This window comes from Mandrillus leucophaeus, unplaced genomic scaffold, assembly GCF_000951045.1.
Source record: "Mandrillus leucophaeus isolate KB7577 unplaced genomic scaffold, Mleu.le_1.0 Scaffold216, whole genome shotgun sequence".
Lineage (NCBI taxonomy): Eukaryota > Metazoa > Chordata > Mammalia > Primates > Cercopithecidae > Mandrillus > Mandrillus leucophaeus.
Window position 1 is genome coordinate 3,834,949 of NW_012102210.1, and position 23,792 is coordinate 3,858,740.

Sequence of the window (23,792 nt, forward strand, 5' to 3'; positions counted from 1 at the left end):
ACTATTTTAGGAAGATCAAACTGATGACACCTGCAGGATGGAGTGCAGGCAGGAGCAACCTGGCAAAGACAGGAATAACAGCAAGGAGGCTGCTGCAATAGTGAACACAGGGTAAGGAAGGCCTGAACCAGGATCAGGAGAGTGAGAAGAAAGAGGCCAATTCAGAGACAGTACCAAAAAAGCCCTGAGAAGGCCCTGTAATAGATCAAACATGAGGAAAGAGGCAGCAGGCCTACACAGGCTCTGGAGACAGACCTGAATACACCTTTGGTTCTCCTCTGAGCAAGATATTTAACTTCCTGAGCCCTGGTTACCTCAACTGCAAAAAGGAAGAAATAATGTTACCTCACAGGGACATTTTAAAGATTAAATAAGATTTAAATAAAGCATTTAGCACAATGTCTGTGTGTTCAGCAAATGGCAGATAACATCTTCATTCATTATTTTAAGGGACTATCCATGATGACTTGCACACAGTAGGAACTCAAATGCTGCAAGGATAAACGGATGGGTCAATGAATGCATGAATAAGTAAATGAATAAACTCAGGAAGTTTTCAAGCATGAGAAATGTAATAATTGAAATATTAATAGAATTGAAGAAATGGGAGGGGAAACAACATGTTAGGAGAGAGAAAATGCGTCCCATTCTTAGGGCCTTCTCTGGGGAAAACTTAATTGTATACACGAATACATGTACTTCACTATCTCCTTCAAAAACGAACCTGTGATGGTAGCCAAAACAGATTCCATTCTCTCCATTCCACAGATGATAGAACTGTCTCAGAAGTCAAATGACTTGCCCAAGTCTCACAGCCAAAAAATGGCAGAGGGACACATCTGAATATCTCTACAGGCAGGTGCTCCTTCCACAGCATTAGCGGGCCCAGGCCCATATCCCATGGGACAATCCTGGGTTAACGTTACCCCAGCCAGGGAGGAGACAGACACCTCTTGGATTTCTAATCCATTTTCCTCTCCAATGATATTAAGTACCACTAAAATAGCTAGAAAAATGGGAAGAGAGGAGGGAAAAATATCTGTGTCTAGTAAATAAACTGCCAATAGTCTTAGAGAAATTTCAGGAAATTATAGGAAAACAAGATTTTGGAGAATTAAAAAGGAGAAAGTGAAGAGGAAAAAGACTCTTTTCCATCTCTACCATTTCTCCCCTGTCGGAACCATTTCTACCTTGTTTTTACTGGCACCCCAGCATTCTTTGATACCTTGATCTCCTCTTGTCTCACCTTATCAAACCTTGATCCTGGGCTAACCCAACTGTCTGCTTTCCCTGCTTTCCCACTCCTAGAGGAGCTTGTCTGAAACTCAGGCAGTCTGATAGCAAGGCAAAACCATACATCTCTGAAAGCACTAGTAAGGAAGAGATAAGTGTGGACCTAAGTCCTTCAGGAGTCAGAAAGGAAAAGGTCTGCTTATTGAGTGGTAAATGGAGGCTGGGAGACTGGAAGCTTGGAAAGCTGGATTCCAGATATTCACAGGACCCCAGAAGACAATGTGTACAGAGCTTTTTGTTCCTAGGTCCTACTCAGTATCTGCCTTACAGATTTCATAGATAGGGCCTACACACTCAATGGACTTCCTTCCCTTCTCCAGCTCCTCATTACCCTAAAAAAAATGTCTACAAACTCACTCCCACTCTGAATGCAGCTCTACTCCATCTCAAAATGTCCCCTTCCCCCAGAAATATCCAGTGACTTCCAGGCCCACCTCCAAGGGCCTCTTGACCTCTTAAGAGTCAAGAAGAAAAGCTACGCTATATGCTTCACTTATCTTCAATATAGGAACTTCTGCAGGAAGGCAAGAGGCACTCAGTCCTGTACTCAAGAACTGCAATGCTCTCAGTGGTATGAGAAGTCCGACTTAGCCTGTTTGAAGTTCCTGCTGATTCCTCCCCTTGAATCAACCAGCAAGTTCCTGGCACTAGGACCCTGTAGACAGGGAACCCTGAGCCTGCGCTCTAAAGAGAGAGATGCACCATTTCACAACTTCAGCAAAAGCCAAAGCAGCCAACAAAGCCACAGCCCCATCGGCTGTACTGGGCTCTGCCTTTTGGGCAGCTCGCCGGCCACTCCCCAAAAGCAGAGCATTCCATCCTTTCTCTTTTTAAACCCACGTCATCATCTGATCATAATGGAAATCAATCTCCTCAAACCACCATGCAAAGGCGTATCCATGGCAACCTCAAAAGGAAGGACACAGAGATGATGCTTCAGTGGCTGCAGCAGGAAAAGGTAAGTCCGTTTCTCTTCCATCCACGCCATCCCATCACTCTCTCCTTTCACTCAAGTCAGGTATACAGCTTATCTACAAACGGTATCTGTCACACAAACTGAGAAAACATATAAGGTGAGTTAATAATCATCATGTTATTATATAAGGTTTTAGATCTGCCTAGTCTCTCTGCCAAGAAAAAATTATCCTTTTCTAGGCAATGGGAACAGGGACAAGGTCTCTCTTCTTATTCACCTCTCAGGTGACACAATCTCAGCCCACAATTCCTGACAAATCACTATCGGTCACTTGTCTTTCTAGTCAGGATGCTGGAAAATCACTCAAGAATATCCAAGTTTCCCTATGTAGTTGTCAAAAGCTGACAGTAACACTGATCCCACTGTCCTGCCCCCTCCATGCCACTGTCCTGCCCCCTCCATGCCACCAGCATGCCCACAAACTGGCATGGTAAGATTCCCTCCTTAGCAACCGTAGACTCTAGGTTCTCAAGGTCCAGAAACGGAGTTGGGATTAAATTTCTGCCTTCTCTGATGCCTCAGGAGAAGGAATTCATTTCTGCAGAGGTAAGAGATTCATCAAATACAAGTGCTACTAATCCTCCATGCCTCAATTTCCTCTTCTGGAAGAAAGGGATAATAACAGTAACTTTCTAACAGGATTGTTGTAAAAATCACATGAGAATGCCTGAAAAGCACTTAGAACAGTGCCTCATATAAAGCACTCAATAAATGTCAGCCATTATTATTATGAGAAAGATGAAGGGGAGGCTTATAGCGTAGGATTTCAGTTCAGAGGGTACTCAACACTCCTGGAGCTTATTTCAATTCCACTGTCTTCCTCTTTCCTCTTAACAGTTGTTTCAAGCTTCCTTCACCATTTTTACCATTTTCAATCCTTACTCCCACCCAAGCCAACACCAGCATCCCCACCTCTCAGCAGATAACCTTGCTGAAAAAGAAAATTGGCCCTATTAGGTAAGAAGTTCTTTGCAAATTTAGATACATCTACATGCATATGTCATTATCTCTTTCTTCCTAAATTCCTTCCTTTCTTCCAACATTCCTCTTTAAAGAAAATGGTATCCCCTTCTTTTCAGGGCCCACCCTTTTCCCTCTCCTCTGAGGACCTGATTTAGCAATCGTCCTTTCTCTTGTGTCTTCATTGCACCCTCTCTACTGGATCTTACATGGCATCAGAAAAGCCATAAACAAGATTCTTCCATTCTAGGAAAAACTAGTCCCTGCTACCTCCTCCACAAGCTGCCACCATTCTGTATTCTTCCTTTCTCTGCTGAACTACTCAAAGTGAGTACACATTCTCTATCTTCACTTCCCATCTACTTCTCGATCCATTGCTATCTGGCTTCATCCCTACCACTCACTGAAGCTGCTCACAATTTAAATGAGCCCTGGTGACCACAATGTTCTATACAACCTCAAGGTGCATTTCCCAAGCTCATCCTAACTTGACCTCCCTGTAGCAACTCAGATTGTCAATCCTTTTCAGGAATTTTCTCCTTTCCTAGCTTCCTGGACAACACTCTCTCTTACCCTAGCATGTCAATCATACTCATCTCCTCTGTCATTATTTTCAGCCTTCTATAAGCGTGGCTGGGAGAGCTCATCCATTCCTACAACTTCAACTACCACTCATACTTACTGCCCCTAGACAGAAATTCTTCTGAACTTCAGACTCATATCTCACCCTGTCTGCTAACTGCCACAGAGCCCTCAAGTTCAATACGACCCAAAACACACTTGGTATCTCCCTCACTTTAAAAAAAAAAAAAAAAAAAAAGGCTCCTCCTCTATATTCCCTCTTTGCTATTGGCACTACCATCCACTCAAAATAGAAAACTGAGTCATTTGCAAAAACTCCCTCTCTTGTTCTCAACAACCAATTTAGTCATTATGTCTGGTTAATTCTGTTTCTCCAGTCTCTCTCAGATTCATCCTGCCCTCTCTGTCCCCACTGACCTAATCCTTAGATCAGCCCTAAACCATGTCCATGATATTATAAGAGTCTCCCGATGTCCCTGAACCAGGTTCTTCCCCTTCAGTCTATTTCCACATTTAGCTTCCCAAAATACAATCACGTCATCTTCCTGCCTAAAATCCTCCGGTGGTTTCTCTGCCCACAAAATGAAATATTTTTAGCACTGCACTACAGGCCATTAACAACCTGGCCTTGACCAAGCACAGTGGCTACACCTGTAATCCTAGCACTTTCAGAGGCCAAGGCGGGAAGATCACTTGAGGCCAGGAGTTTGAGACCAGCCTGGCCAACATGGTGAAGCCCTGTTTCTACTAAAAATACAAAAATTAGCTGGGCATGGTGGTGCATGCCTATAGTTCCAGTTACTCAGGAGGCTGAGTAGTTCCAGGTGTAGTAGCTATAGTCCCAGATACTCAGGAGGTTGCAGTGAGCCAAGATCGCACCGCTGCACTCCAGTCTGGGCGACAGAGCGAGACTCCATCTCAAAAAAAAAAAAAAAAAAAAAAAAAAAAAAGGCCTCAAACTCTCAAACTGGCACAGCGGCCTGCAGACCCACCTATACTCAGGAGGCTGAGGGGGATCACTTGAGGTCAGGAATTCCAGGCTGTAGTGCCTGATGATCTTGCTTGTGAATAGCCACTGTACTCCAGCCTGGGCAGCATAGCGATACCCCATCTCTAAACAACAAAACAAAATACAACAAGGTGGCTTCATTATGAATCCGGTCGCATCAATCACCAAAGTTCTCTTTTATTCCAGCCACTTGCATCTATCTGCCTTTCCCTTTATGCATCTGCAAATGTACAAATATCACCAGGACCATTCTTCCTCCTCATCCTTCAAGGCTCAGCCCAATTCTCACCTCTTTCCTAAAGACTCCTCTGGCTTCTCCATGTAAAGCTAATCATTCCCTCCTCTGCCCTCACAGAGCACTTGGGACATATCTCTATTTCAATACCACATTCTATTTAAAATATCGTCTCTTATTCTACTATGAATTCCTCCAGGACAGAGGATTGTATCCATCTCAGTATCTAAGCACTCAACATAGGGCTTTGCACAGAGAAGGCATTCAATGTTGAATAGACACCTGTACCAACATCACACTCAGGATATAAATTGTCTGACAGCTTTCCCGGAGAGCAGATCCATCCCTGAAGCCCACCACCATTGGGGAAATCAATACTCAAGTGCACATACACATGCACACACACATCTCTCCCCCAACCCTCAGTAAACATGGCTCTTTCCACTCCAGATAGGAGCCTAAGAAACTAAAAGTGCAGGAACAGCCCCAGATTCTATGGAATTTGGTAGTGACACTAAATCTCAATCTCGTATACTTCCAGGGTAAAAGAATAACAGAGACGGCTCTAGGTGAGGTGCAGATCCCCTGGGAAACAGCATTAGGGAGGATTTGGGGGCAGCAAGGGCCCATGATCTGCTGTAGTGAAGCCCTTGGGGAGGCCAGACTAAACAGCTAACCTGTCCCTTGACCACATTCAACTAATATCAGCCTGAATCTCAAAAGCGAAATGATACAAAGCCAAAGTCAGAGACTCCAGGATGACAAGGACCTTAATATAGATATGAATCCGGCAATATTTCAGCTCTTACCTCTTCAGGGGACACTGAGGACCAAGTTCCTATTTTACTTGGTATGGGACGGATAGTCCAAGTGCCCCCAGTATCACCTAGTAGCTGTAGACAGGCCAAGCAACCTGGGAATCATCTAGAATCCCTCTCAACCTGTAACTCCAAGCAGCTGCTAGCAATGATAGAGCTGGCAGAGTAAAACCTAGAGTGGCAGTTGTCAATGGCATTATGATTCACCCAACTACTTTGACTCTTCCCTAACAATTTCTTCTCCTTTGTACCCTCATGGTCAGTCAGGCCCCACTTATCAATTCGTCCTTAGTACTGCCTCCTGCATCTTTCCTTTCTCCTCCACTATCACTATCATTACTTCAGTCTGCCATGTAATAGCTTTGAAAATCAAGGCAAATCATTTACCCTCTTTGGTGCATCATCTACAAAACAGCATAACAGCTGCTCTGCCTACCTCGTAGGAATATTAGATCAAATGAGATCATGCCTGTGAAAAGTTCTGTAAAGTGTCATACATAAATACAAGGCATTATTATTAACAACCTAAATTCTCTAACATTGCTATGCGAAGCCTATCCAGCTCCCTCTCTCCCCCTCCTTCCCTAGTTCCAACCACCTTATACATCACAGTAAAGCAAATACATCTGCTAAAACACTGCTTTGTCCCTACACCCATCTGCCCGACATCTCTCATTGATAATCTCATTTCTTGCTATAATCAAACAATCCTGGATTCAACAGATGCAATCCCATCTCTGCACCACTGTCAGCTGCTTAAGATACTTTTCTAGTCTTGCAAGCCACACCCATCCTTCAAAGTCCAGCCAAAGCCCCACTACACTCCACACATAACAAAGACAAATTTAAGAAAGGGATTTCTTAAACATAATGGAAGAATTAAACACAATTCCACTTAGAAAAATCATAGTAGGCACAGCTGTCATCTAATACTTGGAGTCAACTTTTTAGGAAGGACGGGTGACACTTTTTTTCTGTTTGATTAAGAGATAATCTAGGACCAACAGCATGGAAGTTGCAGAGATGTATTTCAGGAACATGAAGAACTTCTTTCTTGAGCTATTCCAAGAACAAAATGGGATGCCTTATTTGTAGACAATTCCCCATTATTTTAAATGTTCAAGCCAAACTGCAAAATTTACCAAATTGGCGAGAATATTTTAGATAGAACTCAACACTACAGGGATAACTAGACTAGACTCACAGAATTTTAAATCTGAAAGAAATATTTGAGATCTTGTAGTCCAGACTCCTCTCTTACAGGCCTGGACAGACAAAGCGAATCTCTCAAGGCAGCACACTCTGTTCTGGAAAACATGGTCTCTAACTTTCAATCCAGTGATCTACACTTTTGCTACTCAGATTGTGTTCCATGGGCCAGCAGCATTAGCCTCACCTGGCAACTTGTTAGAAATACAGAACCAATCATAACCTGTACTGTAACGAGATCCCATTACACGTGCACACCATTAAAACTCAAAACGCACTCACCCATACTGCCCCTTCTAAACCCTGAATTTCTATTTCTGGAACTCCAATTCCCAAACGGTTCCACATGTTAACCAGGGGAATCACCCAAGAATAACAGTATACCCTAGTAAAATTTGGGAAATTCTGCATACCATACCCCCAGTTGGAGATTCATGGTAAATATTATTAGCATATTAAAGGCTCTGCAATATTCTGTAGTAAAGTTTGACCACGAATTTTCCAACAGCTTTTGAAAACAAAATGCCTTTTTAAAATAAAGTTATCGTTATCTCTTTTAACATCTCATAGCTTAGGCTTTGGCAGTACGTTAAGTAAAGGATGTCAGCCTCTACCTCCTAGCTTTCCGCCTCTCAGTACCTTAAGTATACCCGAGTAGCCAGTGATCAATATGGGTTTGCTGCTCTCCTCACTGCAATAAATGAGGGTAACTTTTCAAATCCCTGCCTCTAAAAACAGCAGAGATCCTTATCTGTGTGATTTAGCTGTGGTTCTGTCTAAAGATAAGGGATGCGCAAGATGACTTCAAGGATCATCTTGCTAGCTAAGGCGGACCCCAGCAGTAGGATCACACACACAAACCATATCCAGACTCCCATGCTATGAGTCCTTTAAGATTTTTCTCCCCGTTTGACACGAATTTCTCAACCATGTGCCCACAGGAAACCTGTAGCTCAGTATGGATTCAGGGGCGCCTCGGACGCTCGCAGCAACGGAAGGGAGACCCTTGCAGTTCTGGAGGAACTCTAAGGCGCAGTCACTCTGATCCCAAGAGAACCCTGCTAGGCTGAAGAGCTGAGGTGGGTCAGACGGGCCTCGGGGCAAACGCTCAGGCGGAGCCCCCAGACCCCGGCAAGCGCCCACCCCTGATCCAGCCCATCCCTGCCAGTCCCCGCCCCGCACACCGGGCTCAGTGTCTTGCCCTAGGCCAGCACCAAATCCCCAGCCCACCGCCGGCAACCTCACGAATACGTAGGGGGCCGGCGGAGCAGACGGTTGGCAGGGTCGCGCCTCCGTACCTGCACTGTCAGGGGCTCCGCGCCCAGCTCCGGCCCCACAGACGACCGACGCCCAAGACCCTGCGGGGCCGGCCCCGCCCTCCCCGCCCTCGTGGGCTGCCCGACTCGCCGCCAGACCCTTCCAGGACCGCCCAGAACCCTTCGGCCTGGAGGCCCAGAGGCGTTCTGTATCCAGTGAACGCTCTTTTCCCGCAGTCCCGCCCTGACTGAAAACTGCGCGCCGACCGCAGCCGGGATTACATCAATCAGGCACAAAGCTGGACACCTGGGACAGGCTAAGCGCACGCGCACTGTGCCTGGGAAGCCAATTAGGACCATAAGAAATCGGCGTGTCGTAGCGAGCGCCCCCTCTCGGCGGAGGGGAGAAAGCGCAGCGGGTCTGGAGGACTCAATTCCAAGTGTTAAACTGGTAATTAAAACAATAGCGATAAACCGTATCTCCTCCATTAGCCTGGGGGAGAAAATTAAGTTTTGCTGCTCCTCAGTGTCACCTGTCATATGGGGATACAGGCATTCTCATGCGCTTATGATGGGAATGTAAAATACAAATTTACATAATGGCATTTTAAAATTTTAGACATAGGTTCAAATTCTTTTTTTTCTAAGACAGGTCTCCCTCTGTTGCCTAGACAGGAGTGCGGTGGCACGCACAATCATGGCTCATTGCAGCCTTGACTTCTCAGGCTCAAGCGATCCTCCCACCTCTCAGCCTCCCTAGTAGCTGGGTCTACAAGGCGCGCGCCACCATGCCCTTTTAGTTTTCTTTTTTCTTTTTTTCTTTCTTTTTTTTTTCGGAAAGACAGAGTTTCACAATGTTGCCCAGGCTGGTCTCGAACCCCTGGGCTCAAGTGATCCAACCGCTTCGGCCTCGCAAAGTGCTGGAATTACAGACATGAGCCACCACACCCGCCTGGGCTCAAATTCTAACAGCAATTTACTAGCTGTGTGAGAGCTAGAGTTAGTTATTTACCCTCTCTGTGCCTCTGTTTTCTTATTTGTTAAAGTGAGAATGTTAATGATGGTACCTATCTCATTATGTTGTTAGAAGAATTAAGTTAATCCATGTGAAGGGCCGGAAATATAACTATTGTAATGTTATATTTATTTCAGTTAATCTCAGATTTGAAACCAACTAAAACATTCATAAAGCTGATGTGGGGAGCAGTAAGCAGTAGAAGGGATGAATTGAGTATTCCCTTTATTACTCCCCCCTTTTCCCTATTTCACCTTCTAAATATTTATAACTGTTATTTTGATTAGATACTACGTTTACATAGTTCAAAAATCAGAACACTATTTTAGAATATAAACAGAGAAACCTCCCTTCAACCCTGGTTCCCATCGACTCCATCCCCCTTGCCTGCTACAGGTAACGCTTGTTATTAGTGTCTTCTTGTTTATCTTTTCAGTGTTTTGTGCAAACATAAGCTCATATGAATATATAGTCTTACTTCTCCCATTTCTTATGCCAAATGTAGCATGCTAGACACACTTGGCATAAGTTCTCTTCACTTAATCTATCCTGAAAATCTTTCTAAATCAATAAATTAGAGATCTTCCTCATTTGTTTTTCAGTTGCTTAGTACTCTATTGCATGGATACACATAATTTATTAACCAGTTTCTTCTAGTTACATACTTTATTTCCAGTCTTTTAGTATTACAATGTTGCAGTGAATCACTTTGAACATAATGACATTCCATATGTGAGCAGGCATATCTGTAGGATACATCTTGGTCAAATAATAAATGCATCTATAATTTTAGTAGAAATGTCTTCCATCTCCTTCAATTAAAGAAAAATGAATATAAAAGTAAATATAAAGACTTTAAAAGATACTGCATATACATATTTTTAATTGTGGTAAAGCATACATAACATGAAATTTACCATTTTAACCATGTTTAAGTTCAGAGGCACTCAGAACATTCACATTGTTGTGCAATCATCACCACTATCCATCTCCAGAACTTTTTCAGCTTTCCGTACCCAAAACAAACAAGTAAGCAAACAAAACCCTCTGTGCCCATTAAACACTAGCTCACCATTCTCCACCTACCCCAGCCCCTGGTAATCACTATCCTACTTTCTGTCTCTATGAATTTGATTATTCTAGATACCTCATACAAGTGGAACCATGTAATATGTGTCCTTTTGTGTCTGGCTTATTTCACTTAGCATAATGTCTTCAAGGTTCATCCATGTTGTAGCATGGCCAAAATATATTCCATTATATGGATATGCTATATTTTATTTTATCTATTCTTTCATCAATGGACATTTGGGTTATTTCTGCCAGTCAAAAGATAAAACTTCAACAAATTGGATTTAAAGATCTCATTGGCTTTCATTAGTAATTCAAGAATTTAGCAGCAACCCAACTAAAGATTTAGACAGGAATACCATTAGGCATGGCAGGACAGTTGAATTTCATAAAGTAACTTAAGTAGAAACAAGAAACAGCCTAATTTTTATCTGTATTTATTTATTTATATTGAGATAGGGTCTCGCTCTGTCACCCAGGCTGGAGTGCAGTGGTGTAATCACCACTCACTGCAGTCTCAACCTCCTGGGCTCAATCAGTCCTCCCACCTCAGCCTCCTGAGTAGCTAGGACTACAGGCACATTAACACCATGCCTGGCTAATTTTGTATTTTTTGTAGAGACAAGGTTTTGTCATGTTGCTCAGGCTACTCTCAAACTCCTGGGCTCAAGTGATCTTCCCATCTCAGCCTCTCAAAGTACTGGGATTGCAGGCATAAGCCACCATACCTGGCCAGCATAACTTTTTAAAAATCAGATTGGTTAACACCAGGCTACTTCAGGTTATTTTCCTTATAAGGGTTAAAGCAGAAGGGATTTCCTTATCATCCTGGTTAAAAACTGGCCTATGTGGGGATTTGGCTATCATCTCTCTTCTGATTTCTCAGAAAATCAGATAAACAATTTAACTTTGGTTTGGTGACATGGAACTTTAGTTGAGTAACTCCATTTCCATTTGGTCTGTTGGAGTCTAGTGCAGGAGCTCAGTCCAAATCAATGGAGTCCCGTCAATTTTACTTAACACACCTTTTAGCCATTGCAAATATGTGTGCACATATTTTTTAGAAACAAGTGCATTTCTCACTTATTCCATACCCAAGATTCCTACCCAAATCAACTCTTGATGCCAGTTTTTTATGTGCTGTTTCAGAATTAGGCTCTGAACACAAGCATTTTAAATGCAAATTGCAGCTTCCTATACACATTGTTCTGAATTTTGCTTTTATCCCCATTGGACAATGATATGGTTTGGCTCTGTGTCACCACCCAAATCTCACCTTGAATTGTAATCCCCATAACCCCCATGTGTGAAGGGTGGGACAAGGTGGAAGAAATTGGATCATGGAAGCAGTTTTCCCCATGCTGTTCTCGTGATAGTGAGTGAGTTTTCACAAGATCTCATGGTTTTATAAGCGTCTGGCATTTCTCCTGCTTGCACTCACTCCATCCTGCCACCCTGTGAAGAAGGTGCCTGCTTCTCTTTTGCCTTCTGCCATGATTGTAAGTTTCCTGAGGCCTTCCCCACAATGTGGAACTGTGAGTCAATTAAACCTCTCTTCTTTATAAATTACCCATTGTATTAGTCTGTTCTCACACTGCTAATAAAGACATACCCAAGACTGGGTAATTTATAAAGGAAAGAGGTTTGATGGACTCACACTTCCTCATGGCTGGGGAGGCCTCACGATTGTGGTGGAAGGTGAAGGAAGATCAAAGTCATGTCTTACATGGCAGCAGGCAAGACAGGGTGTGTAGGAGAACTTCCCTTTATAAAACCATCAGATCAGGCTGTACATGATGGCTCACACCTGCAATCCCAGCACTTTGGGAAGCCGAGGCGGGCGGACACAAGGTCAAGAAATCGATACCATCCTAGCTAACATGGTGAAACCATGTCTCTACTAAACAAAACAAAACAAAACAAAAATTAGCTGGGCGTGGTGGTGCGCACCTCTAGTCCTAGCTACTCAGGAGGCTGAGACAGGAGAATCGCTTGAACCTGGGAAGTGGAGGTTGCAATGAGCCAAGATCGTGCCACTGCACTCCAGCCTGGCAACAGAGAGAGACTCCATCTCAAAAAAACAAAAAACAAATATCAGATCTCATGAGACTTATTCACTATCATGAGAAGAGCATGAAAAAGACCTGCCCCCATGATTCAATTACCTCACACTGGGTCCCTCCCATGACACATGGGAATTATGGGAGCTACAATTCAAGATGAGATTTGGGTGGGGACACAGCCAAACCACTCTTGGCCCCTCCCACATCTCATGTTCTCACATTTCAAAACCAATCATGCCTTCCCAACAGTCCCCCAAAGTCTTAACTCATTTCAGCATTAACTCAAAAAGTCCACAGTCCAAAGTCTCATCTGAGACAAGGCAAGTTCCTTCCACCTATGAACCTGTAAAATCAAAAGCAAGTTAGTTACTTCCTAGATACAATGCGGGTACAAGCATTGGATAAATACATCCATTCCAAATGGGAGAAATTGGACAAAACGAAGGGACTACAGGCCCCATGCAAGTACAAAATCCAGTGGAGCAGTCAAATTTTAAAGCTGCAAAATGATCTCCTTCGACTTCATGTCTCACATCCAGGACATGCTGATGCAAGAGAGGTGCACCCATTACCTTGGATAGCTCTTCACCTGTGACTTTGCAAGGTACTGCCCCTCCCGGCTGTTTTCACAGGCTGGCGTTGAGTGTCTGTGGCTTTGCCAGACACATGGTGCAAGCTGTTGGTGGATCTATGATTCTGGAGTCTGGAGGATGGTGGCCCTCTTCTCACACCTCCACTAGGCAGTGCCCCAGTGGGGAGTCTGTGTGGGAGCTCCAATCCCATATTTTCCTTCTGCACTGCCCTAGTAGAGGTTCTCCATGAGGGTCCCACTCCTGCAGCAAACTTCTGCCTGGACATTCAGGTATTTCCACATATCCTCTGAAATCTAGGTAGAGGTTCCCAAACCTCAATTATTGATCTCTGTGTACCTGCAGGCTCAATACCACATGGAAGCTGCGGAGGCTTGGGGCTTCCACCCTCTGAAGCAATGGGCTAACCTGTACCTTGGCCCCTTTTAGTCACAGCTGGAGAGGCTGGAACTCAGGACACCAAGTCCTCAGGCTGCCCACAGCAGGGGGCTCTGGGCCCAGCCCATGAAACCATTTTTATCTCCTCAGCTTCCTGGCCTGTGATGGGAGGGGCCGCCCGTGAAGGTCTCTGACATGCCCTGGAGACATTTTCCCCATTGTCTTGTTGATTAACTTTTGGTTCCTCATTACTTATGCAAACTTCTCCAGCTGGCTTGAATTTCTCCTCTGCTTCTTTTTTAAGTTCCAATTCTAAATCATATATTTGTGAAAATATAAAACTGAATGCTTTAACAGCACCCAGGTCACCTCTTGAACTCTTTGCTGCTTAGAAACTTCTTCCACAAGATGCCCTAAATCATCTCTCTCAAGTTCAAAGTTCCACAGACTCTAGGGTAGGGCATAATGTCGCCAGTCTCTTTGCACAGCAAGAGTGATCTTTACTCCAGTTCCCAGAAAGTTCCTCATCTCCATCTGAGACCACCTCAGCCTGGACTTTATTGTGCATATCACTATCAGCATTTTGGTCAAAGCCATTGAACAAGTCTCTAGGAAGTTTCAAACTTTCCCACATCTTCCTGTCTTCTGGACTCTCCAGGTTTCTAGGAAGTTCCAAACTTTCCCACACTTTCCTGTCTTCTTCTGAGCCCTCCAAACTGTTCCAACCTCTGCCTGTTACCTAGTTCCAAAGTCACTTCCACATTTTCAAGTATCTTTACAGAAGTGCCCTACTACCCAGTACCAATTTACTGTATTAGTCTGTTCTAACACTGCTAATAAAGACATACGTAAGTCTGGGTAATTTATAAAGGAAAGAGGTTAATTGACTCACAGTTCCACATGGCTGGGGAGACCTCACAATCATGGCAGAAGGTGAAGGAAGAACAAAGTCACATCTTACATAGTGGCAGGCAAGAGAGGGTGTGTAGGGGAATTGCCCTTTATAAAACCATCAGTTCTCATGAGAGTTATTCACTTTCAGGAGAAGAGCATGGAAAAGACCTGGCCCCATGATTCAATTACCTCCCACTGGGTCCTTCCCATGACATGTGGGAATTATGGGAGCTACAATTCAGGATGAGATTTCGGTGGAGACACAGTCAAACAATGATATGGTTTCAGGTATTTCTTCATAGCAGTGTGAGAACGGACTAATACAGACAATATATCTTAGAAGTTGTCCATATTAGTACATACTGAGCTGCCATGAAATAAAATACAGTTGGCCCTCTGTATCTGTGAGTTCAACCATACTTGGATTGAAAATATTAGGGGAAAAATGGATGGTTGTGTCCATAGTGAACATGTACAGACTTTTGTCCTTGTCATTATTCCCTAAACAATACAGTATAACAAGTATTTACATTGTATTAGGTTTCATACATAACCTGAGATTATTTAAAGAAACAGTTCCCAACCTCTTTGGCACCAGGGACCTGTTTTGTAAAAAGCAATTTTTCCACAGACTGGGTTGGGCAAATGGTTTTGGGATGATTCAAGTGCATTACGTTTATTGAATACTTGATTTCTATTATTATTACATTGTAATGTATAATGAAATAATTATACAACTCAGCATAATGTAGAATCAGTGGGAGCCCTGAGCTTGTTTTCCTGCAACAAGACAGTCCCATCTGGGGGTGATGGGAAACAGTGACAGATCATCAGGCATTAGAGTCTGATAAAGAATAAGCAACCTAGATCCCTTCCATGTGCGGTAGGGTTAGTGCTCCTATAAGAAACTAATGCTGATGATGATCTGACCAAAAAAACTAAAGTATACGATAGAATGTGTGTAGGTTATATATAAATACTACACCATTCCATGGATTTTGGTATCCAAGGGGTGTCCTGGAACCAATCCCCCATGGACACAGAGTGACTACTATATGTATCTCCTGAGTGACTTTAACATTTAACCTGTGTGCTGAGTCTTTACTTGACACCAGGAGTTCAAGACCAGTCTGACCAACATGGTGAAACCCCATCTCTATTAAAAATACAAAAAAAATTAGCTGGGCATGGTGGTGCACACCTGTAATCTTAGCTATTTGGGAGGCTAAGGCAGGAGAATCGCTTGAGCCTGGGAGGCAGAAGTTGCACAGTGAGCGAAGATTGTGCCACTGCACTCCAACCTGGGTGACAGAGTGAGACTCTGTCAAAAAACAAACAAAAAAACCCTATGTATTGAGTTTTTTATATAAAGCTGCCAGGTCTCAGTTGGGATAGGGTGGTGATTCAGGAAAGACCCAAATGTTTCTCAGCATCATGAAAGAGATCCTACTGAATCATAAGGACAGAACGTGCTAATAGGAGAAATATTGAATTTTTTTTTTTATATTTGATTAGGCTGAGTGGTCTTCAAGGAAAATTAATATTGTCTTTGTCCTGTGTTTTTCTTTATAGGTGCTGTTGTAAGAGACCCATCCTGCCTTTGGCTTCCTCCAACGGGGAACCTGAACAAGGACCTCCAAACTCCTACTCACATAGCTAGAGCCCTTTCCCCCAACCTGTGATGCTGAACAGAGAAGAACATCTGTGCTCACCTGGGTGGAATCCTAGGCATTATAGAATGTGGGGAAGAAACCAGGGGAGAATCCTCCCCCTGAGGAAAGGGATGCTGTTTTCCAAGAGAAGGTGGGTTTTCAAACTGAAAGGCTTGGAGAGGGGAATCAATAGAGAGCAAATCAAAGGTGACGAAGCCATAGGGAGGACAGGTGTGGGAGAGAGAAGCATCTAGATTAGCTATACCAGCACTGCCCAATAGGCATAAATGTAAATTTTAAAATTGTTTTTGGTTGGGAAATAGGTTAATAAATTTTAAAGAAAATTTCTGGAGAAAACTTAATTTTTTTAAGACAGGGTCTTGCTTTGCCACCCAAGCTAGAGTGCAGTGGCGCTTTCATGGCTCGTTGCAGCCTCAACCTCCCTGGCTCAAGTGATCCTCCTACATCAGCCTCTGGAATAGCTGAGAGACCAAAGGCCACCATGTCTGGCTATATTTTAAACTTTTTTGGAAAGACAGAGTCTCACTATGTTATCCAGACTGATCTTGAACTCTTGAGCTCAAATGATCCTCCTGCCTTGGCCTTCCAAAGTGCTGAGATTACATGTGCCAGCCAAAATAAAATTTTATATAAGCCAGCCACACATATAATTTAAAATTTTTTAGTAGTGACAATTTGCAAAAGTTAAAAAAAAAGGTGAAATTAATTTTTTTTTGTTTCTTTTTTGAGACAGGGTCGTGTTCTGTTGCCCAGGCTGGGGTCCAATGGCACAATCTCAGCTCACTGCAACCTCCACCCCCCAGGCTCAAGTGATCCTCCCACCTCAGCTTCCTAAGTAGCTGGGACTGCAGGCACATGCCACCATGCCTGGCCAATTTTTGTATTTTTTGTAGAGATGGGTTTTTGCCATGTTGCCCAGCCTGGTGAAATTAATTTTAACAACATGTTTTATTTTACCCAGAATATTCAAAATATTATCATTTCAACATGTAATCAATACAAAAATGAGGCATTTTACATTCTCTTTTTTTGTACTGTCTTTAGAATGCAATCTTTATTTTGCATTTATAGTACATCTTGCTAAGTTTTCATGGGACATCGTTGATCTGGTTTAGATTGCATAAAATTTACAATTGAAAAAGTAGATTTATTTATTTATTCATTCATTAATTTCAGAGATAAGGTCTTTCTATGTTGGACAGACTGGTCTTGCATTCCTGGACTCAAATGATCCTCTTGCCTCAGCCTCTCAAAGCTGAGATTACAGGCCTGAGCCACCAGGCTCAGCCTAAAAATGTAGATGCAGGTATGCAACTTATTTCAAACATTTTAATATATTTTCCAATAACTGAGCTGAATATTTAAACGTATATATTTTTAAACATAAAATTAATTAAAAATAAATAAAAATTAAAATTCCATTTCTCAGTTACATTAGCCATATTTCAGGTGCTCAATTGCCACATGTGGCCAAGGGCTACCATATTGGTCAGTACGGAGATAACGCTTTAGTCCTTCTTCTCCCCACTTTGTTACACTTTTATGAGAGGGTCTGGCCCTTCAGGAAAGGACCACATGTGTGTTCATTGCCTGGTTTGTTACAACATACAGGTAGAGTATGAGGAGACAAGTTGGCTTAGGGAGAGCCTGACCTACTGTACCCTGTTTCCTTCTGACGGGGGTAGGGAACAGCAAGAGGGTGGTCCACTCGGGGTACCTTGAAAACTGTGTGGTACAAAGAATCCGCAATGTAGGATAACCCAGAACAACCATAAAAGTACAATGGGGACCTAGGACCATGCAACTTTAAAAAGTAAAAGAATTTTCAAAAGTAAAAAGAAACAAGTGAATCACCATAGAAATCATAAAGAAAATAATCTACAGATGAAGGCTTTTTGTTAAAACAAATACAGATCCTTGAAAAGAAGGCAAGATCTCATTAGATTCTCTAAAATCAGGAATACAAAGATGCCGAATATCTCTGAGTCTGATCAACACTGTATTTGAAGGACTGCATCGAGACAAGAAAAACACATATAAAAGACATAAAGATTACAAAGAAGGAAATTAAGCTGTCATTTTTCACAAATGATATAATGACTTACATGGAAAATGCCAAAATAGGCCGGGTGCAGTGGCTCATGCTAGTAATCCCAGCACTTTGGGAGGTCAAGGTGGGTGGATCACTTGAGGTCAGCAGTTTGAGACCAGTCTGGCCAACATGGTGAAACCCCGTCACGACTAAAAATAAAAAAATTAGCTGGGCATGCTAGCACGTACCTGTAATCCCAACTACTCGGGAGGCAGAGGCAGCAGAATTGCTTGAACCTGGGAGGGAGGCAGAGGTTGCAGTGAGCCGAGATTGCACCATTGCACACCAGCCTGGGCGAAGAAGCAAGACTCCACTTCAAAAAAAAAAAAAAAAAAGAAGCCAAAATAATCTGCAAATTATTAGAATTGATTAGAAAATATTTAGCAACATGGCTAGGTATAAAATCAACATGCAAAACTCAATTGCATTTCTCTAACCAACAATGAAAAGTTAAATTATATAATTTTTGAAATGAAACTGATGCACCTAGTAATAAGCAACAAAATATGTGCACAACCTGGTCGGGCTCAGTGGCTCACGCCTGTAATCCCAGCACTTTGGGAGGCCGAGGCGGGCAGATCACGAGGTCAGGAGTTTAAGACCAGCCTGACCAATATGGTGAAACCCCATCTCTACTAAAAATACAAAAATTAGCCGGGTGTGGTGGTGTACACCTGTAATCCCAGCTACTTAGGATGCCAAGGCAGGAGAATCGCTTGAACCTGAGAGGCAGAGGTTGCAGTGAGCCGAGATTGTGCCACTGCACTCCAGCCTGGGTGACAGAGAGAGACTCCATCTCAAAAAAATAAAAAGACTGAGAGAGATGAGAGATATGCACAACCCAAAATTATAAAATTGTATTTGGAAACATATATTAAAGATAGCCTGTGACTCACGGCTGTAATCCCAGCACTTTGGGAGGCCAAGGCTGATGGATCACTTGAGGTCAGGAGTTCGAGACCAACCTGGCCAACATGGCAAAACTCCATCTCTACTAAAAGTACAAAAATTAGCCGGGTGTGCTGGCACCCGCCTGTAATCACCCGAGAGGCTGAGGCAGGAGAATCACTTGAACCCAGGAGACAGAGGTTGCAGTGAGTAGGGATTGTGTCACTGCACTCCAGCCTGGGCAAAGAAATGAGATTCTGTCAGAAAAAAAAAAAAAAAAAAGCTTAAATGACTGACAGATATAACACATTCATGAACAGTAAAATTTAAAGTCATAAAGAAGTTAGTTGCCCTTATTAATAATATGTATTTGAGATAACTCCAATCAATATTCTATCAGGATATTCTAGGAACTTGACAACAAATTACTAATTTTGTAGAAAAAAGCAAAAGGCAAAAAAATTAGCCAAGAAACTTCTGAAAAAAAGAAGACAGTTGACATGGTGAAACCCCGTCTCTACTAAAAATACAAAAATTAGCTGGGCGTGGTGGCGGGCGCCTGTAGTCCCACCTATTTGGGAGGCTGAGACAGAAGAATCACTTGAACCCAGGAGGCGGAGCTTGCAGTGAGCCAAGATTGCACCAGTGCTCTCCAGCCTGGGCAACACAGTAAGACTCCATCTCAAAAAAAAAAAAAAAAAAAGACAGTTGAGGGTGTGGGGGTGTGTGTGTGTGCTTATTTTAAAGTTTATTAAGTAAAGCAATGTGGTATTGATGTAGGGATAGAAAGAGTCTAGATCTAAAAACAAACTAACACATATACCTACAAAAGCTTCATTTTTCAAAATTATTATTATTGTTTTAGAAACAGGTTCTTACTCTGTGACCCAGGCCAGAATGTAGTGGTGTGATCATAGCTGTAACCTGTAACTCCTGGGCTCAAGCAATCCTCCTGCCTCAGCCTCCTGAGTAGCTAGGATTGCAGGCACGCATCACCACACCTGGATAATTTTTTTATCTTTATTTTTGTAGATACAGGGTTTTGCCATGTTGCCTACGTTGGTCTTGAACTCCTGGCCTAAAGTGATCCCCATACCTTGGCCTCCCCAAGTGCTGGAATTACAGGTGCAAGCCACCACACCAGGCCAAAAACTCAATGTATGACAAAATTTGTATTATTGATCAGTGAGAGAAAGATACACCATTCAAAAAATGGTGCTGGAACAATTAGGTATTCAAATGAAAAAGCAAGCAAGAAAGGAAAGCATAAAAGAAGGGAAAAGGGGAGGGAAGAAGGGAGAGAGAGAGGAACGAATTGAGTGCTTCCATTTCTGGTGCTACCGTGGACTAAATATCACGGAAACTTCTCCTGATATAGTGCAACTAAAAATACTGGATATAATATTTAACAACCACACACACTCTTTCACCATACGGATCCCCAGTCCACCCCCTCAACTTTCTGGGTCAGTCTGTGACCCCACCAGCTACAGGTTTTTCCCAGCAAGATTGAACCCAAACTGGGGCCTTGAACATTTCCAGGCACTGTTAAAGGTATCTAGGTTGCCCAAAATATTGAAAGAAACTGGCCCCAGCCCTGTGCCAAATTTCTTAAATCCCCATTTGAACTCCATACCCTGACCCCTCCTTGTGGACTTACCTAGGTAAAACACCACATTTTTCTCTCTGTCCATCTTGAAAATATGCTGCAGCACTCTATATGTGAGTTCTTCAAATAAATGCTTTGAACCAATACCCCAAGCATTTACTGCTTCCTTCTTTGGAATCCCAACCAGCCCCATCTCAAGATGGTTTGGGGGCCTCCCTTGTGGGAACTCCCTTGCTTTGGGGTCAACTTGGGGTGACTCCAGCTGCAGGTTGAGAGAACAAAACATACACACACACACACACACACACACACACACACAACTATTTATATTGCCTGACTGGACTGATAGGAAAGTAAGAAAATTCTTCAGAGTATAGAGATGATAGGAAAATATGAATCCCAAAACACAGGTGATCACTGGAGCCAGTGTTTGCTAAGTAGTCAACCTCTGGTGGTCTGGAACCTGGGTTTAAAAGTCCATAAGAAGTAACAGAATGCCAGGCATGGTGGCTCACACCTGTAATCCTAACACTTTGGGGAGCCAAGGTGGGAGGATCACTTAAGCCCAGAGTTTGAGACCATCCAGTGAAACACTATCTCAAAGAAGAAAAAAAAAGGTCGGAGGTGGGCAGGGGATAGGGACAGAAAATGAAATCATGGAGGGTTGGAATGGAGAACTATACTCCGCCACACACATAGGCCAGGAAAAAGAGTAACATCCTCCAGAGAGTGAAAAACAACAAAAAGGAGTCCCTTCCAGAGGGAAACAGTAAGGGTAAAAGCCTATCTTAGAGGTGAGGAAAAGAAATCTTCTCTGATTATTCAAATAATAAGCGAGTACTCATACAAGTTTAGGACCAGAATATATATATATACACACACACATATATATAAAAAATATATATGTATAGAAAAAAAAGGGCCAGGCGCGGTGGCTCAAGCCTTTTATCCCAGCACTTTGGGAGGCCGAGATGGGCGGATCACGAGGTCAGGAGATCGAGACCATCCTGGCTAATACGGTGAAACCCCGTCTCTACTAAAAAATACAAAAAAAAAACTAGCCGGGCGAGGTGGCGGGCGCCTGTAGTCCCAGCTACTCGGGAGGCTGAGGCAGGAGAATGGTGTAAACCCGGGAGGCGGAGCTTGCAGTGAGCTGAGATCACGCCACTGCACTCCAGCCTGGGCGACAGAGCGAGACTCTGTCTCAAAAAAATAAATAAATAAATAAATATATATATATAGAGAGAAAAATATATATATAGAAAATATATATAGAGAAAATATATATATAGAGAATAAATATATATATATATATATATTTTAAAAGTCCCAAAACAAAAATTTAATTTTAAGTGGTACCAAGTTGGTTAGTACTCCTGGGAACCTGGCCAAACGAAATGTAATGAGGGAATGCCTCATTCCTAATTCCAGTCTTAAATAATTTCTACAGCTATGGTTCCAAGAAGGATGAGTTTACAGTCACTAAAAACACAGGAAACAAGTCACCATAAACTGTTCAAGCCTGCAAAGATTATAGATACTGGAATTTTCAGTTACAGTATATAAAATGAATAAGCTAAGTATGTTTTTAAAACACATAGGAGGATTTAAAATATAAGAAAGGAACAGGAGAGTATCAAAATTGACCAGGTAGATTGGAATATAACTAATTATAAAATCTAGTAATAAAAAAATAATGGGCTGGGCGTAGTGGCTCACACACCTGTAATCCCAGCACTTTGGGAGGGCGAGGCAGGTGGATCACCTGAGGTCAGGAGTTTAAGACTAGCCTGGCCAACAGGGTGAAACTCTGTCTCTACTAAAAATACGAAAATTAGCCGGGCATGGTGGCGGGTACCTGTAATCCCAGCTACTCAGGAGGCTGAGGCAGGAGAATCACCTGAACCCAGGAGGCAGAGGTTGCAGTGAGCTGATGATATTGCGCCACTGCACTCCAGCCTAGGTGACAAGAGTGAGACTCCATCTCAAAAAAATTAATTAATTAATTTAAAAAAATAATGATTGGTAACATAAGGTTACTGGATGGAATAAACAAGAGATTGGCCATGGTTGAAGAAAAAAATTAGTAAGTTGGAAAATAGATCTTTTTTTTTTAACTAGAAGTGTCTATTGCAGAAATTTGGCTAAGGTTCGAATTGGGGGCCCAAATAGAGCTTTTAAAAAATGAACTTAAATGTAACTTTAACGTATATAGAGAAGGAAAATATAAAAGAGAAATTAAGAGACATAAAAGATAAAGTGGGAAGATCTAGCTTTTATCTAAATTGCAATTCTATAGAGAGAGAAGAAAAAGGTCTGGGCACAGTGGCTCACTCCTGTAATCTCAGCACTTTGTGAGGCCAAGGCAGGAGGATTGTTAGAAGCCATGAGTTTGAGGCTGCAGCAAGCTAGGATTGTGCCACTACACTCCAGCCTGGGTGACAGAGGAAGACTCTGTCTCAAAAAACAAAAAAAAAAAAAAGAGAGAGAGAGAAAATGGGGGGTGCAAAGGAAGGAAGGAGGGAGGGAAAAAGGGAAGGAAGGAAGGAAGGAAGGAAAGAAGGAAGGAAAGCAGACAGGCAGGCAGGCAGCCAGGCAGGCAAGGAAGGAAGCTAATAAAGAAGAGATTGTATTTAAAAGAGTAATACAGGTTAGATACATATCCTCAGATTCAGGAAATCTGAGAAATTTCCACCAGAATAAATAAAAAGAAATTCACATGTAATAAATTCGTGAGTTTATTACGATGAAACTAGAAAAGCAATGACAAAGATAAAATCTTAAAAGGAGCAAAAGAGAAAAGGCAAAGTCCCTGCAAAATAACTGTTAGATTAACATTAATTTATCACTAACAATGAAAGCCAGAAGATGTAGAAATACTATATTTGTACGTGGGTGGTGGCTCACACCTGTAATCCCAGCATTTTGGGAGGCCGAGGCCGGTGGATCACCTGAAGTCAGGAGTTTGAGACCAACCTGGCCAATATGATGAAACCCCGTCTCTACTAAAAATACAAAAACTAGCTGGGCGTAGTGTCAGGCGCCTGTAATCCCAGCTACTCCGGAGGCTGAGGCAGGAGAATCGCTAGAATCCAGAAGGCAGAGGTTGCAGTGAGCCGAAATCGCGACATTGCACTCTAGCCTGGGCAACAAGAGCAAGACTCCACCTTTAAAAAAAAAA

At 42.7% G+C, this 23,792-nt stretch overlaps 1 protein-coding gene and 1 long non-coding RNA gene across 3 annotated transcripts in view; one reads left to right on the forward strand and one right to left on the reverse strand.

The window, feature by feature from the left end:
* DCTN1 (dynactin 1) overlaps positions 1-8,668 on the reverse strand; it is a 30,698-nt gene extending 22,030 nt beyond the window's left edge. For both annotated transcript variants that reach the window (XM_011980712.1, XM_011980710.1), the window contains exon 1: positions 8,381-8,668. The gene's annotated coding sequence lies outside the window, so the exon portion shown is untranslated. The remainder of the gene's footprint in view (positions 1-8,380) is intronic.
* Positions 1,998-8,276, forward strand: LOC105540188. Its single transcript, XR_001006166.1, has 3 exons — positions 1,998-2,251; positions 7,704-7,788; positions 8,024-8,276. It is a non-coding gene; the product is annotated as an uncharacterized LOC105540188 (long non-coding RNA).
* Positions 8,669-23,792: the final 15,124 nt, after the last annotated feature.